The 16,030-nt window shown below is 32.5% G+C and overlaps 1 protein-coding gene and 1 long non-coding RNA gene across 3 annotated transcripts in view; one reads left to right on the forward strand and one right to left on the reverse strand.

The window, feature by feature from the left end:
* LOC111241237 overlaps nucleotides 1-9,630 on the reverse strand; it is a 27,261-nt gene extending 17,631 nt beyond the window's left edge. Inside the window, exon 1 of the mRNA XM_022778216.1 lies at nucleotides 9,519-9,630. The gene's annotated coding sequence lies outside the window, so the exon portion shown is untranslated. The remainder of the gene's footprint in view (nucleotides 1-9,518) is intronic.
* Nucleotides 8,214-10,193, forward strand: LOC111241238. 2 transcript variants are annotated; one of them, XR_002667090.1, is made up of 3 exons: nucleotides 8,220-8,773; nucleotides 8,998-9,632; nucleotides 9,783-10,193. It is a non-coding gene; the product is annotated as an uncharacterized LOC111241238 (long non-coding RNA). The 2 variants fall into 2 exon arrangements; XR_002667089.1 differs by having other exon boundaries at nucleotides 8,214-9,632.
* The last annotated feature ends 5,837 nt before the right edge of the window (nucleotides 10,194-16,030 follow it).

Raw genomic sequence — 16,030 nt, forward strand, 5'->3', positions numbered from 1 at the left:
ATAATTTTATAATTTTATAATTTTATAATTTTATAATTTTATAATTTTATAATTTTATAATTTTATAATTTTATAATTTTATAATTTTATAATTTTATATCTCACCTTCTAACATTAATAAATCCTTAAACTATCTTATAATTTTTTTACTAGAAAAATTTGTGCTCACAAAAATTGATAAAGAAATTTCTAACAATGTCAAAGATCATCAACAACTGTCCACGTGCTGGTCAAAAATGAGGAAATCATAAATGACAGTGTCCACGTGCAGGTCAACCATGAGGAAATCATACAATGATGGTATCCGTGACAGAATAGAACTTTCACTCCTTAATTTCATAATCTCCATCCATTCATTAATTATATAACATCACCTCCTAGAGTTTGTTTTACAAAAATTTGATCTCTCTTTATTCATACTCATAAATCAAACTACCAGCCCACACAAACAACAAATTATGTAATTATAAAATATCATAAAATATAATTCTTTTCAAATAAAATCAAATTTAAGATACATATAAATTTTAGACTTGACTAATTTAAATATATGTATTGATGTTAGACTATGACAAGTTGTACATTTATAGTGGAAAAATAACTATTCGCTCCTAGTTCACTGACATAGCTATTACACAATATTAGTTCATTAATAGTCTATGGACAAAGAACATCATAACATAGACTGAGATCTCCTCCTCATCACATAATTACCTTCTCTACTTAAAATGAAACAATTATTGAAACGTTAGAATAACTTTTAAAGCTGAATCCCTACATCAATACATTACTCTAAACACCATATTAAGAATTTCTTAATAAAACTCCCCTCACAAAAGTAATATAACAGGGGTTTCTTTCCAAAGGTTTTAAAAACCTCTACTAATTTATGGGGGTTTTAACTAAAAAAACGCAGTTAAATTTTAATTTAATTTTTTATATAATTTTTTCACAAATTATTAAATAAAATAACAATTAATTTTCTTTTCTAACTTTATTAAAACAAATTTTAGGCGGTTCTTTAATTAAACCGCCAGTAACCAAACCCTAATTTTCACCTTTCCCCACTTTTTTTTTTTTTATTTTCATCTCTTCATCCTTCGCTTTCACTTCTCACTTTCTCTGCCTCACATTTTATTTTCAATCTTCGCATCATTTTTTCTCTTTCTTCCATCTCCATGTCGTGCTTTTCCTTTTTCCTTCTCCATGCCACATCTCTTCATTTCTCCTTTTGTTTCACTTTTCCTTTTCCACTTCTCCTCGCCACGTTTTGCTTCTCTGGCGATATTGCGTGAGGCCATAGCTTTGGTGTGATTCCGACACGATGAAGCTTCATGATGGATGTTTTTCTTTTGTTTGTTCACAAATTGGATTCTGATTTTATAGGTTTAAGCGCGAGGAACGTGGTGATCTGCGAGAGTTTCATGGTGCTAGTTCTGTTAGGATAAACTTAAATTTTAGACTATGACAGATGAATTCTAGACTTGTCTAATTTAAATATATGTATTATTGTCAGACTATAACAAGTTGTACATTTATAGTGGGAAAATAACTATTCACTTCTAGTTCACTAACATAGCTATTGCACAATATTAGCTCATTAATAGTCTATGGACAAAGAACACCAGACCATAGACTAAGATCTCCTCCTCATCACATAATTACCTACCTTCTGTACTTGAAATGGAATTATTGAAACGTTAGGATAACTTTTAAAGCTGAATCTCTACATCAATACATTATTCTAAACACCACATTAAGAATTTCCTAATAAAACTCCCCTCACAAAAATAATAAACTTAAATTTTAGAGATTTATTATTTTATTAGTTTTGGGTTTAGTAATATTTGGTTTGATTTGATAGAGATAAAATATGAATGAGAAGTTATGATTTTCTGTTTATATGGGTAGAATATTATTTTACAATAGAATAAGCAGATTTTATTTTTAAGTAAGTTGATATTTTATTTTTATTTCTATAATATTGTAAATATCATGACTATTTAAAATCCTTCAATTATAACGAGTAGGAGATTTTTTCAACAAGTTTGCTGCTGGTGCGATATCAATTTGATTTGGGGTTTCTCTGGTTCGTGAATGCAGGTAGCTGGCTCGTGAAGAAGATGCAGATGGTGAGATGTTGATGGTTGCGCGAATCTGGTTCGTGGTCTGATTTGGGGCTTTTCTGATTGCAGAGTTTGTTTCACGATTGAATGAGAAGGGATTTAGTGTTGTTTTAGCTTTTAAGAACTATTTTATAAAACATATTTTAAAAATAATATTTTAGATATATATCTAGTGCTGTTCTTGCCCTATTTATAGTATGTGATGCATATTCTGGGATTTGATTATCCAGTGGTGAATTCGTTCGTAATTCATAAATAATATATGTAGTATTTGGTGAAAACTTGACTTTCAAGGGTGATTGTTAATCTCATTACTTCTTGTTTCAGGTGGGCATCAATAGGTCTTACAACCCTGTTTATTCGAAGTGCTACAGTTTCACTCTTAATAAATCAACTTAAGGCCACTTCTAAAGTTACGGTATATCATGGTTCTCTTAGCTTCATCCTTATTTTTTTCTAAAATAAAATAATGGCAATGCCTTTTGTCTGTTCCTTCTAGCTTCACACTTCTGTTCCATCTTTTTTATCCTGTTTTCTGTAAAGGCCCTCTAGCTTTTTATATCAATAGTGCACTTTTTATATATTCTAATCTATTTTGTTACATAAGCTTACTGTTTCTATATATTAGGATGCTACATTATATATTAGGATGTATATTATTAGGATGTTACATTACTAGGAGATGCTACATTTAAATTTGACGCTTTCTCACTATGAATTGAGTCCAAAAAAGGGACAAACTACTGTTTATTGGAGTCCAAAAAATAGACAAATTTGAAGTTTACTAATTTAAGGCGTGTAACTAGATTTAATTTTTACGAACTATATTGATTTAATGTATTTGCAGCTTAGCAACTATAACTCTTTTGAGGAAGTTCTTTATTGCAAGCCACACTTCGATCAACTGTTCAAAAGAATGGGTAGTCTTGACAAAAAGTGTGTACATGTGGCAGCATAGGATAGGTCAGGCAATATTAGTAAAGTTTAATCGTTGCCTTGCCACTCCTTTCATCTCAATTCAGATTTTAATCGTTGGTTTCTTACATTGAAGCTATCTAGACCTTCAAGACTTCAAGAGGAACATTTCTACCGAGTGAATTTCCGTTTCCTCCAACCGGTAAGAAAACCCTTTTTCTCGTTGCCCTAGGGTTGTAAGCATGCGATTGAACTTGTTGCATGCAACCCATTTTGTTTTCTTTCATAATCTAGCTTCTATTTGGTTCTAAAATTCGTTTTCCATCATCAATTAGTGATTTATAGGTGATTCTAACATTTTGGGAGTGTAAGCAAGTGGTCTAGGGTTCCTACTTGAGCTTGGTTGTCTACACTAGAGGTAAGAGGAGCTAGTTCTTCTTTTCATTTTAGTTGTGTGATGTGAATGCATGATAATTTTCGAAATGGTATGTTGTTGGAAGCATGATTTTGATTTTTGTTAACTTGAAATGCATGGATGGAGGTGTTTGATATGCAATTTGGTGGGTGATGACCGTATGCTGTTTTGGAATGATTTAGATTGTTGAATTATGTATGTTGGAACTGTTTTGGTATGAAAAATTTGTTGTGGTACTGTTAGGAAGGAAAATCAAGTGTCTTAGGGTCAATTTTAGGTCATTCTAGAGGAAGTGAGGTAGTGATTTTGAGCAAATGAGGTCTGTCACGTTTTTGGACTGTTGGGACAGTTTTATCCACTGTATTGTGACTTGTTTGAGTCACTAAATTGGTCAAAATTGGCACAAAGAGGTAAGATCGGGTTTTGGGTCTCTAAGTTGGGAAAAATTGGTGTTTTAGAGTTAGAAAGGAAGTGTGGTGGTCAAATTTAGAGTTAGGCATTCTTAGTGATCCTAGTCAGTTTAGGTAACTTAGGTAGGTCATGTGTGACTTAGTAGGCATGTTTAAATGGTTAAAAACCAACTCCAAGTTGTAGAATTGAATTTAGACCTCTAGGTTGATAAAATTGAAGTTGTAGAACCTAAATCAATGCATAAACACTTTATAATAATGTTGGAAAGGATTAGAATTGTTTAGGTAAGTTTAGTTTAGCATGAAAGTTGATTTATGGGTGGTAGAAGTTCACCAAAATGATTAGAATTGGTAAAAAGGGGTTAGAGTTGCTCAATTATGCAGAAAAGTCTGCAGATGTCATGCCTGGGCGCCCTAAAAGGGGGTTGGGTGCCCTTCAACGCGCTGTTTCAGCTTAATTGTGGCGCCCGGGCGCCCCTAAAGGGCGTTGAGCGCCCATTTCTGCTGTTGTGTTTGTTGTTGATAGTTTGTGGGGTTCTGGATGTCCTTTTTGGACGTTTTTTTAGGTCGTCTTAGGGGTTTTTGACCCTTTCGGATCCATTGGTGAGGGTCTCCAAGCTGTTTGAATTACTTAAGTATTGATAATTAAAAGTTATAAAGAAATTTGTGTTAATAAGTGATGGTTTTGTGAAAGTATGTAATGTATGAGTGGTTTTTATGACATGGTTGATGTTGTATGATGGTGTATGAGTTTGGTATGAGACAATATAGTAAGAATGCACTTGAATGACTATGAAATTTTATGTTTGATNAATCAAAGNGNTTTATGAGGTACATTATTGATTCAAGAGGAATATCATGTGATTTAAAGTGGTCGGATTGAATATGAAATTAAGATCTCTCGGTGAGATCAGTTAGTGTATTGAATGAATGTGAGAGGCTTTCATTGTTGGTATCGGAGGGGGTAATTTTCGAAGAGTATAACGCAGCGGAATTAATACACAGAGAGCGGAAAGCGTATTTGGTCACAGTAAAACGAATTTGGTCCTTTCAGAAAATTTACCAAACAGTTGATATGCGTTAAGTAAAATAAGTGTAGGGAATAGAAAAATCACACGAGTATTTTTATACTGGTTCGATTCAACAGAATCTACGTTCAGTCGTTAATCACTACAAAGAGTGATTAACAGTTCCACTAAAAAGCAGTTTTACAAATTACAATCAAATGAACAGAATATAAAACGAAAAGAACCACTCTACCAACTTGAAGAGAACCGCTCCGGCAATCGACCAACGATTAGCGAGCTTCTCCTTTCACAAGACCAGGCAGAGTACCTTGCTAACTTGAAGAGAGTCTGCTCCGACTATCGACACACGATACGCGAGCCTCTCCTTTCACAAGACCATGCAAGGGAACAATGAACAAAAAGCTCTCTAAGAACGTTCCTCTGACACACAGTGTTCTAACAAGCTTTCTCAGTTCAAAAACGTTGCTTTCTGAATTCTCAAAATCCAAATATATAGCCAAGTACACTGAATGCCAAAGGTCAACTCCCAACTGCCATGAATAATCGATTATTGTAAGTGATAATCGATTATTCAAGTTCGTTACAGAGTTTTCAAAAAGTGATAATCGATTATATGAAGTGATAATCGATTATTCAAGTATGACTTGTGATAATCGATTATTGCTTCATGATAATCGATTATCCTAGTACAAAAACATGTGATAATCGATTATAGCTTGACCATAATCGATTATACCAGTAAGAATTACAATATTTCAATATTTTCCTACTACATTCAAAATCTACAAGTTGCTTTTTAAATATTTTTCTATTACATCCAAAATCTACAAGTTGCAGCATCATCAAAACTCATCTTCAGGTTTTACCAATACTCCCTTATTGGTAACATCCATATGGGGGGTTATCCCTAACACTCCAATGGTCTTCCATTCTCACTTAGAGAGGATTGACGCGTGTGGTGGGAGTAGTGGGAGGTCCTAGGGTAGGCGCTATCACTGGAGGTCTATTTCGCGGTAACGGACTAGCCTTGTGCATGGTCGGGTGAAACCCCTTGGCAATGGCTTTGCAAAGCAGTAGAGGCCACCACAAGTGCACAACCCGCCCCAGCTCTACATACATTTTATGTCTGGACGTGTCTAGAAGTCTTAACATGATAGGATGTTTGTTTTAATGAGTTTTATGAAATAAATGTACATGTTCATGATGACTTACATGCTTGTGTGTATATGGATGTTCTCGGTAATGCTAGATTAATTTGCCCTGAATTGTATGATTGTTTGAGACCTAGCTCACCCTTGCATTGTATGGTTGTATGTGTTTGCCTTCCCCTTGCGATGATCATTCAATCCTTTGGATGTGAGCAGTAGGTGATGATGTACCCTTGAAGCAGGCGTTGGAGATTGAGGAAGATCCAGCACCTAGTACTTAGGACTTCTTCTAGCTCTTAGTTGAATAGTTTGATATTTTGAAAAACTTCTAGCTTTTATTTGAAATAGTCAATGCTTTTGGAAAACACTCTATAGGACTCTTTAATATTTTGTTAGCTTTCATTTTGGGGAACTTCGGAAACTTGTACTTAGGTTTTACTTCTTTTATTTTTCCTCTATATTTTGGATGATTGTATCTATATATTTAAATACGGTTATCTCTATCTCTCAACTCTTTTTACATATTATAATAGATGAATCCTATTATATTATATGTGCATATGTTATTTTGGAATGTCTGACAAAAGCTTCGAAGGTAACAAAATCCATCTTAGCTTTCTAATTTGAACCACGATGACAACCAAGTGCTAAAATTTTTATTCTATTTTAGAAAGGATATTAAGTTTTATATATTTTGAAATGGTCTAAGTGACCGTCAATGAAACTCCTTATCACAAGAGTTGTTTCAAATGCATTCATGGAAAACTCTACTGCAAGCACCACCACATGCAAATGATCAAGGAGAAGGGAAATTTAAACCAGCTTGAAGATCACCATAAGAAGAGTGCAATTCAAGAAAAAACCAAAGTGAAAGAGATGCAGTTGAGACATGAAATAAAATAGAAATAACATGTTTTAGAGCTTTTTATTAAGAACCACGAGTAATGTTCACGATTATTTTATATAATATTAATTACTTTTGATTTCAGATTATTATGATATATAATTAAACATATTTGTCGTTAATCAAATTAAACAAATAATTTAAATAATTGTATTACGTGCGGTTTTTAAAACCTCATGTTAGTAAACTCAGAAAATTTCGGCGGTTTTGCATAGCCTACACAAATCCCGTGGTTTTGATGAAATCCCCGCAAATGGTTTTATGAAATCTCTGCAAATATCCACGGCAGTTTTCCCAATGGTTTCCTCAACACTTGGAGTTTGTTATTCGGAGAATTACTGTTCAGTACAATAATTACACCATTATTAGTTTGTTTTTAGTTAGGATTTCGTATCTTTTATTATTCCCTGATTCTTGACCCCAAGAACTCTATAAATAGAGTTCCTTTTCTGCCTAAAAGAAGTAGAACACATGATTGTACAGATCATTCTATTTTTCTCTGAAACTAAATAAAAAGTTACTTTTCACTTACCTCAGACGCTCCTCTTTCTTTTTCTCTTCATCGGCATTCTCGTATCTTCATCACATACGGAGATCGCCTCCATTGAAGCCTCCAACCAGAGCTCCTTCTCCTCGCTGTGAGCTCCAACTTTTTCTCTCTCTTTCACGTTCTTTGACAGTAGAAACTTCTCGGGGAAGTGAGGCTTTTCTCACTTATCTTTCTTTGCATTTGATATTGGGCCTGGACTTGGGTTGGCCCAATTCTTTTNTGTGCTTAAACCTTTCAAAATAAATTTTTGTAAGAAGAAGAAAAAGGTTTACGGCACAAGGCAGACAGAATGGTCGCACGTGTGCTTAAACCTTTTTAAAATAATTTTTTGTTGATTTTTTGAAAGAAGAAGAAAAAGGTTTTCAGCACAAGGCCGACGGAATGGTCGCACATGTACTTAAACCTTTTGAAAAAAATATTTTTGTTGTTTTTGATATTCGTATATTTAAAAAAAGTAGATAAATATTTAAAATAAAAAAAAGAGAAAGTAAAAATAAAAATAACAGCAAAGTAAAGAAAGAAATTGCAAAGGTACTTAAATAAGAAAAATAGGTGTCCAAATTATTTTTATTTTTAATGACGGATTGGACCTAAGCCCAAGTACACAAAAAGGTGGTAAAAATGAAAAATAGGGGTGTGCATTCCTAATTCGTTTCTAATGGCAAATTGGGCCTAAGCCCAATTTGGAAGGGTGCGGCTTAGGAGAAAATGGGGGTGCAGAAAGGATGTTTTTTTTATTTTATAAATCGAATGGGCTTGAACCCAAAGACAAAGGGTGCGACTTAACAGAAAGGAGGGGTGCCAGAGAAGAATAGTTTTTGTTTCTATGTTTTTGTTGGTTTTGCCCAGGCCCAATGCTCTCCACATTCAGAAACTCAGAAAATCAGGGGTTCTTCCCCTCCAATTCATTTCAAACGCTCAACATTCTTTCTCTCTCTGAAGGGTTTGCCTCTCTGGAGCCCACGCACACCACCGCCTCTGTCAGCCACCGTAACGGCCCTCTGGCTCCGTCCAAACCGTCACCGGCATAGCGGACGCCACTGGAACCATGGCCGGCCACGACGTCACCGTCCCTTTTCCTCTCTTGCTTCGTCCTAGGATTGGGGGTTCCACCCTTGAGCACTGCCGGCCACCATTGCTTCGAACCCATCCACCGCGCCACCAGCATCACGGTCTCGTCATCGTCATTCCTCTCTTCTACGAGACCCAACCCTTGGTTGGGTTTACATCCTTACAGTATTGTCGTCATCTCCTTTCTAAACTATCACAACCTTAAGGTAAATCCCTCTCCTCTCACGCAGACCTTGCTTCCGCTCTCTCAACCGCGACTCAAAGGCCACCACCCCCGATTGATTCTCCTATTCCCTTATTTTCTGTTTTGATTGGGTTGGTTTCCTAATGGGTGCATTGATGATTTCATGATCGAGACTATTAAAGATAAGGGTTAAAATGGTCTGAAGTTGACGAGGGTGACGAAACTATTATGTTTTTGTTCTTGTAGGGAAGTGACCTTGGACCTTTGGTAATACGATATGAATTTGGATCTCGGTGAGGGGTGATACCGGTGGGATGATAAGGATGTTATGGAGTTGACCCGATCAAACAAAGAGAACACTATGTAGATGATGACAGATTAACTGGAATAGAAATTACCTTGAAAAACTGATTTTCTGATTGGTGTAGTTTTCTCCCTATGTTTGTGATTTTGTGCCATGCAGGTTAAGGATAATGGTGTTAATGGGGTTCTATGTGATGGGTTGCAGAGATGAACTCGGCTGGAGGGTCTGTGCGTGAGGGAGAATGGTGGTGGTGATGCTGGGTAAGGGTGAAAATCATTAACAAAAGGCAAAGACGCAGACAGAGGTTTCCGGTCAAAGAGGGAGTATGATATGCATAGGCGGATAATGAAGAAAGGGGAATACTCACACCATGATACAATCTCAAACCGTGCAACATCAAGTATAATATAAAGCACAATGCAGCAAGCTTACATGATGATACAAACGAACAGAGTAAGCTTACCTCTTAAAGCTATGCTTGCTACTGTTAGCCTAGTACCTCCAGCGACCTCCTCCCTTCTTTTGGCTGGCTTCGTTTTCCTCTGCAGTTGAAGATGTTCTCTCCTAAGCTGTGATGGTGAGATGTGACTAATGCCCTTTTCCTTCTCTGCTCTTTTCTCTGTTTTCTTTTTTCACGATTGTATCTCTTTTGTTGCCAACGCTTGAGAAACTGATTTTTCCTTGTTTTCTTCTTTTTGCGATTGTGGATTTGGATACCTTCTTGTAGATGAATGGCAGCTGCCGCCACAGATAACGGATGATGGTCGAAGATGACGACAAATAGAGGTTGCTTATTTTGCCGAGGTCGTGAGATGTTAGACGCAACCAGCGGAAACAAGAAGGTCAAGTTGAAGTTGGGTGGGAGAAAAAAATGGTTTCCTGGTGGTGATGTGCCTGATGGATCAAGAAATGCCTTTCTGTTTTGTGAATCTTGAATCCATGGTAGCTTGAGAGTAGTGCATGTGTGAGGGAGGATGGTTTCTGTTGAGTGAATGGAGTTGAGAGTCGTGTGAGGTGAATGATAGATGCGGTTCGAAGTCCTCCTCTTTCTCCCCTGCATATCTGTGCTAATAAGATACTTGAAAACTTTGTTTCTGCTATGAAATTTCTTTTCAAAGTCAATGACATGTTTGTCAAATGGTTGCTTCCTACAACCCAGCCACCTGCTCTGCTCTATTTCTCTTTCAGGTGAGCCAGCTAAAGACTGTAGGTGCATCCATGGTGCAGCAAAAGATTTGCACCCAAATGGGAGATAGCGTGATGGAATGAAAAAGGAAAACGCCGGCTAGCTCCAATTGGACCGTGATTATTTTTTGTTTTCTTTCTTTTTTCTTTCTTTTTTTTTCGTTTTGTTTTCTACCACTTTTAACATAAAAATTAAAGTAACAGAAGATAAAAGTTGAACTAAACAATAAAAAGAAAAATAAAAATAAAGAAAAACTAATATAAAAAAATGAAAAAATAAAAATTAAAAAAAAATTAAACTAAATAATGTAAAACGAAATAAGATAATAAAAACAAAATTAAAATGAATAAAAAGACATAAGATAAAACAAAGTAACATAAAATAAGATAAAGTAAAAAAAACAAAACATATATTATTTAATCCGGACGAAATTGGGTGTTGACAGGTATTAATGAGACCAGCACTCAAGATGTAATTAATCTTTATGAAAAACTGGAGAGGTCAAATCGTCTCTCCATAACGTTCATAAAAAAACAACATTTCCATTGGGATCCGGGGTTCACTTGACCAGTATGAGAATGTCAAAAATTTATTAAGGGTTATTAATGAACAATTTACGACATCCAATAAATCTCTTGCCAACACCCTTATAATGTAGTTTTCATCCTTAAAGCTCATTGGAATTAAGGGAGTGCGTGATCATATCATGCACATTAGGGACATTGTGGCTCAACTGAAAGCTTTGGAAGTTACCATGTCCGAATCTTTCCTGGTACACTATATTTTGTGCACTTTGCCTCACCATTATGCCCCCTTCAAAATTTCTTACAACACACATAAAGATAAATGGTCTATTAATGAATTATTGACCATGTGTGTTCAAGAAGAATAAAGGTTATTAATAGAAGAAAGAGAGAGGGTGAACTTGACAACCAAGTTAATAAGAAGGGAAAGATTCCTGCAAAGCCAGTTATTAAGACGGAGTCCAACTGTTTCTTTTGCAAAAAACTTAGAGTCATTCATCAAATCAAATATATCTAGAGCATTAACGGGAGATCTCTCGTGGAAAAAGGTACACATACCCTTTCTTTATTATATGTGAGAATCACATAATTTTAAAATCCTATTTTAGCTTTCTATATCATCTAGTTATTCGAAAATCTTTAAGTTTTTCCATGTGTTTTTAACATTACCAAAGTAATTAATAGTCTATTCTAACAAGATTAGTTACATCAATTGTGTCACTGGTTATCTAGTACTCCTCTATTTTCATGTTTGTTGTTTTCGGTATAAGAGGATATGTTGAAAATCTCACATCGACTAGATATATGACCAAGTTATAATGTATAGGTAGGTACAAAGCTCACCTAAACTACATTTTTGAAATATGTCAATGCTCGATGTCCTTAATGTGAGATGTGCTGAAAATTCCACATTAACTAAAGATATGCACAAATTGTAATACACAAGTGAATGCAAACCTTACCTTACTAAATTGATTTTATAAGATTAAATTAGGAATAAATGCCACTACATATGGTTTTAAAGTTGTTAAAAATCTAATCAAAATTAGTTAAGTATATTATATCTTTACCATTCTTAATGTCCTCAATTTAAGAGAACGTATTAAAAAAATCATTCAATTTTATGATATATATATATATATATATATATATATATATATATATATATATATATATATATATATAATTATTAAATTAGTTTAATGAAATTGAACTATAGTTAGATTTCATTACTTAAATCCCTGTGTTTAACTTATTATGATTGTAATTTTGTTTGTCTTATTTTTTTCTTTACTAATACAACAAAGAGAGAGAAAATTAGAAATTAAAAATACTCATTTAATTTCAAATAATTCATTGTGTACAAAACTTAATTAGATTTAAATAAACTCTTTGAGCTAGTTACACTTTTATTCTCTCCTTGAAAGGACATTAGCTCCGTTTAAAGTAAACTGATATTATTATGTTTTCTCAAATTAAACTCAGACGAAACTGCTTTTAAAATTTTACAGAAATTTTCCATATGTATATTAAATATCACTTTTGTTTTCACATTACACATATACCTTGATAAAGTTAGTGAATGTAAGCATAATTTGAGAAAGCATCTTGTATTTTACTCATCCATATTTATTATTCAGATGATGTTAAAAATGTTCATCTTCTACATATATGATGCATATAATGGGATGTGAAATAAAGATTATGTTTCTAATTTGAAAGTGGAAAATGATAAAAGATTACTTTACCTCATTTAACTAATACGCAGAGAGAGAATGGAGAATTGGCGAGAAAGAAACAAGAGGTCATACATTATTTCAAAGAGACTTTGAAACGTTAAGTTACTGCAAATACAAACATAAACAAAAAAACATTAAATGGAAAAGGAAACTATTATAATTTCAAATGAGAGCAGAACAGAAGTTAACTTTAAACTGATCTATACCTTCAGAGAGATGAATGTACTCCATTGCTTGAATCTGACAAGAGAATGTCATAGAATGCTCAGCCTCACTACTGATACAAGAGATAAGAATGAAAGCACAGCCTTTTTCTAACACTCACCATGAGTTTTCTTCCTATTCTCCTACTAATATTAATTCTGCGTGATCGAGGCAGACTATAAGTTTCACTTGTATGTCTTGGAGAAGTTTTCATGGTTTATTTATTATTGTTGTATGGTGAGTGCTATCAGTATTCAGAATTATTATTATTTTAGTGGTGCGTGCTATTACCGAGCTACCCACCGATTCAAATCTTGTAAACTTAATTTTTTTTGCAATGTCAAAGATCATCAACAACTGTCCACGTGCAGGTCAACTATGAGGAAATCATACATAAACAGTAAAATTCTATTTAATATCTAAAAAACAGTGTCTTAATTTTCATTTTGTAGTCACATTACATTAACTAAAAAATTAAACACCAAGAACTCAATTGAAAAATGCAATTTATTAAGTATTTAATAGACCATAAAAATATATTAGAGACTAAATTGAAAGTTTTTAAATTTATTAGCAACTTAAAACTTAATTAAACTAAAAAAATTACAATTTTTAAAAGAATTTTACTTTTATCTTGTTTAGATAATATTTGAAATTAAAAACTAGTATAAATGTTTCAACCCAAATTTAAATTCACCCTAAAATCTAGTGCAAAAATGAAAAGTACAAAAGATGTCCTTTTAAAATTCTTATACTTTTTTGAAAGATATTATTTAAAATGCATTATAAAAAATAAACCAGAGAAAAATGAATTTTGTATTCAATTTTATAAAACGTAAATAAAAATAGAAATTGGTGATTCCTCTTTTTTAGACTGACCGTTTAAAAAAATTAGATCAAATGAAATAAACCATTAATAAAACTAATTAAACTTATATATAACACAGTTGTACATGTGTGCGTTATTTACGTTTCAAATAAGAATCACAAACACCACACCATAAACAACAAACCAGAGAAATTTAAATCCCTGAAAACAAAGAAGAACAGATATCCCAAACAATTTTCCTTCTCATCAATTACAACATCCATACATCATCAAACAATTCTATGATGTTTAAAATATGTTTGGTAGACATTGTCAGTGAATTATGTCTTTGAGAACTCTTCATGGTTTATTTATTATCGTTGTGTGGTGGCTGTTATTAGAATTCAGAATTATTATTATTATTAATTCTTCATGATTGAGGCTGTAACTTCCACTTATATCTAGAATTCAGAATTATTATTATTATTGTTATTATTAATATTAGGGTTAAATATGTTTTTAGTCCCTATACTTTGAGGCGATTTTGGTTTTAGTCCATTTTCAAACTATGGTACAATTTAGTCTTTCAACTTTAGAAAACTCTAATTTTAGTCCTTTTTACCAAATTTTTTTAACTTTATTTGTCGTCCCAAGCACGTTTCATTATAGTATTTGGATTGTTTTTATTTGTTTGAAACAACAAATAAAGTTAAAAAAATTTGGTAAAAAGGACTAAAACCAGAATTTTCTAAAGTTGAAGGACTAAATTGTACTATAGTTTGAAAATGGACTAAAACCAAAATCGCTTCAAAGTATAGGGACTAAAAACATATTTAACTCTTAATATTATTATTATTATTATTATTAATATTATTATTATTATTATTAATTCTGCATGATTCAGGTTGTAACTTCACTTCCACTTGTATGTCTTTGAAAAGTCTTGTAGTTTATTTATTATTTTTGAGTGGTTGGTGCTATTATACATTCAACTCTTGTAAACTTAATCATTCTTGCAAAATTCTTGTAAACCATTACAATTTGTTTATGTTGTTATATATAATCTTGTAAAGTATGAGTATTTGGCTTTTTAAAGTAAAAAAAAAAAGGTTTAATTAAGTTTTGAATTTATGATAAATTTAATAACTCTCAAATAATTTTTTAAAATTTATTTAGTATTTAATAATATTATATATTTTAAGTAAGTCTTTATAGTTTGATTTTGTATTATTATATATGTGATGTGGTCAAATGGGTAATGTTGTTAAGTATGATGTAAATCTTCTTTCCTCCGTCCATATGTAATTTTATAATTTTATAATTTTATAATTTTATAATTTTATAATTTTATAATTTTATAATTTTATAATTTTATAATTTTATAATTTTATAATTTTATATCTCACCTTCTAACATTAATAAATCCTTAAACTATCTTATAATTTTTTTACTAGAAAAATTTGTGCTCACAAAAATTGATAAAGAAATTTCTAACAATGTCAAAGATCATCAACAACTGTCCACGTGCTGGTCAAAAATGAGGAAATCATAAATGACAGTGTCCACGTGCAGGTCAACCATGAGGAAATCATACAATGATGGTATCCGTGACAGAATAGAACTTTCACTCCTTAATTTCATAATCTCCATCCATTCATTAATTATATAACATCACCTCCTAGAGTTTGTTTTACAAAAATTTGATCTCTCTTTATTCATACTCATAAATCAAACTACCAGCCCACACAAACAACAAATTATGTAATTATAAAATATCATAAAATATAATTCTTTTCAAATAAAATCAAATTTAAGATACATATAAATTTTAGACTTGACTAATTTAAATATATGTATTGATGTTAGACTATGACAAGTTGTACATTTATAGTGGAAAAATAACTATTCGCTCCTAGTTCACTGACATAGCTATTACACAATATTAGTTCATTAATAGTCTATGGACAAAGAACATCATAACATAGACTGAGATCTCCTCCTCATCACATAATTACCTTCTCTACTTAAAATGAAACAATTATTGAAACGTTAGAATAACTTTTAAAGCTGAATCCCTACATCAATACATTACTCTAAACACCATATTAAGAATTTCTTAATAAAACTCCCCTCACAAAAGTAATATAACAGGGGTTTCTTTCCAAAGGTTTTAAAAACCTCTACTAATTTATGGGGGTTTTAACTAAAAAAACGCAGTTAAATTTTAATTTAATTTTTTATATAATTTTTTCACAAATTATTAAATAAAATAACAATTAATTTTCTTTTCTAACTTTATTAAAACAAATTTTAGGCGGTTCTTTAATTAAACCGCCAGTAACCAAACCCTAATTTTCACCTTTCCCCACTTTTTTTTTTTTTATTTTCATCTCTTCATCCTTCGCTTTCACTTCTCACTTTCTCTGCCTCACATTTTATTTTCAATCTTCGCATCATTTTTTCTCTTTCTTCCATCTCCATGTCGTGCTTTTCCTTTTTCCTTCTCCATGCCAC

This window comes from Vigna radiata, unplaced genomic scaffold, assembly GCF_000741045.1.
Source record: "Vigna radiata var. radiata cultivar VC1973A unplaced genomic scaffold, Vradiata_ver6 scaffold_100, whole genome shotgun sequence".
In the NCBI taxonomy this organism is placed as follows: domain Eukaryota; kingdom Viridiplantae; phylum Streptophyta; class Magnoliopsida; order Fabales; family Fabaceae; genus Vigna; species Vigna radiata.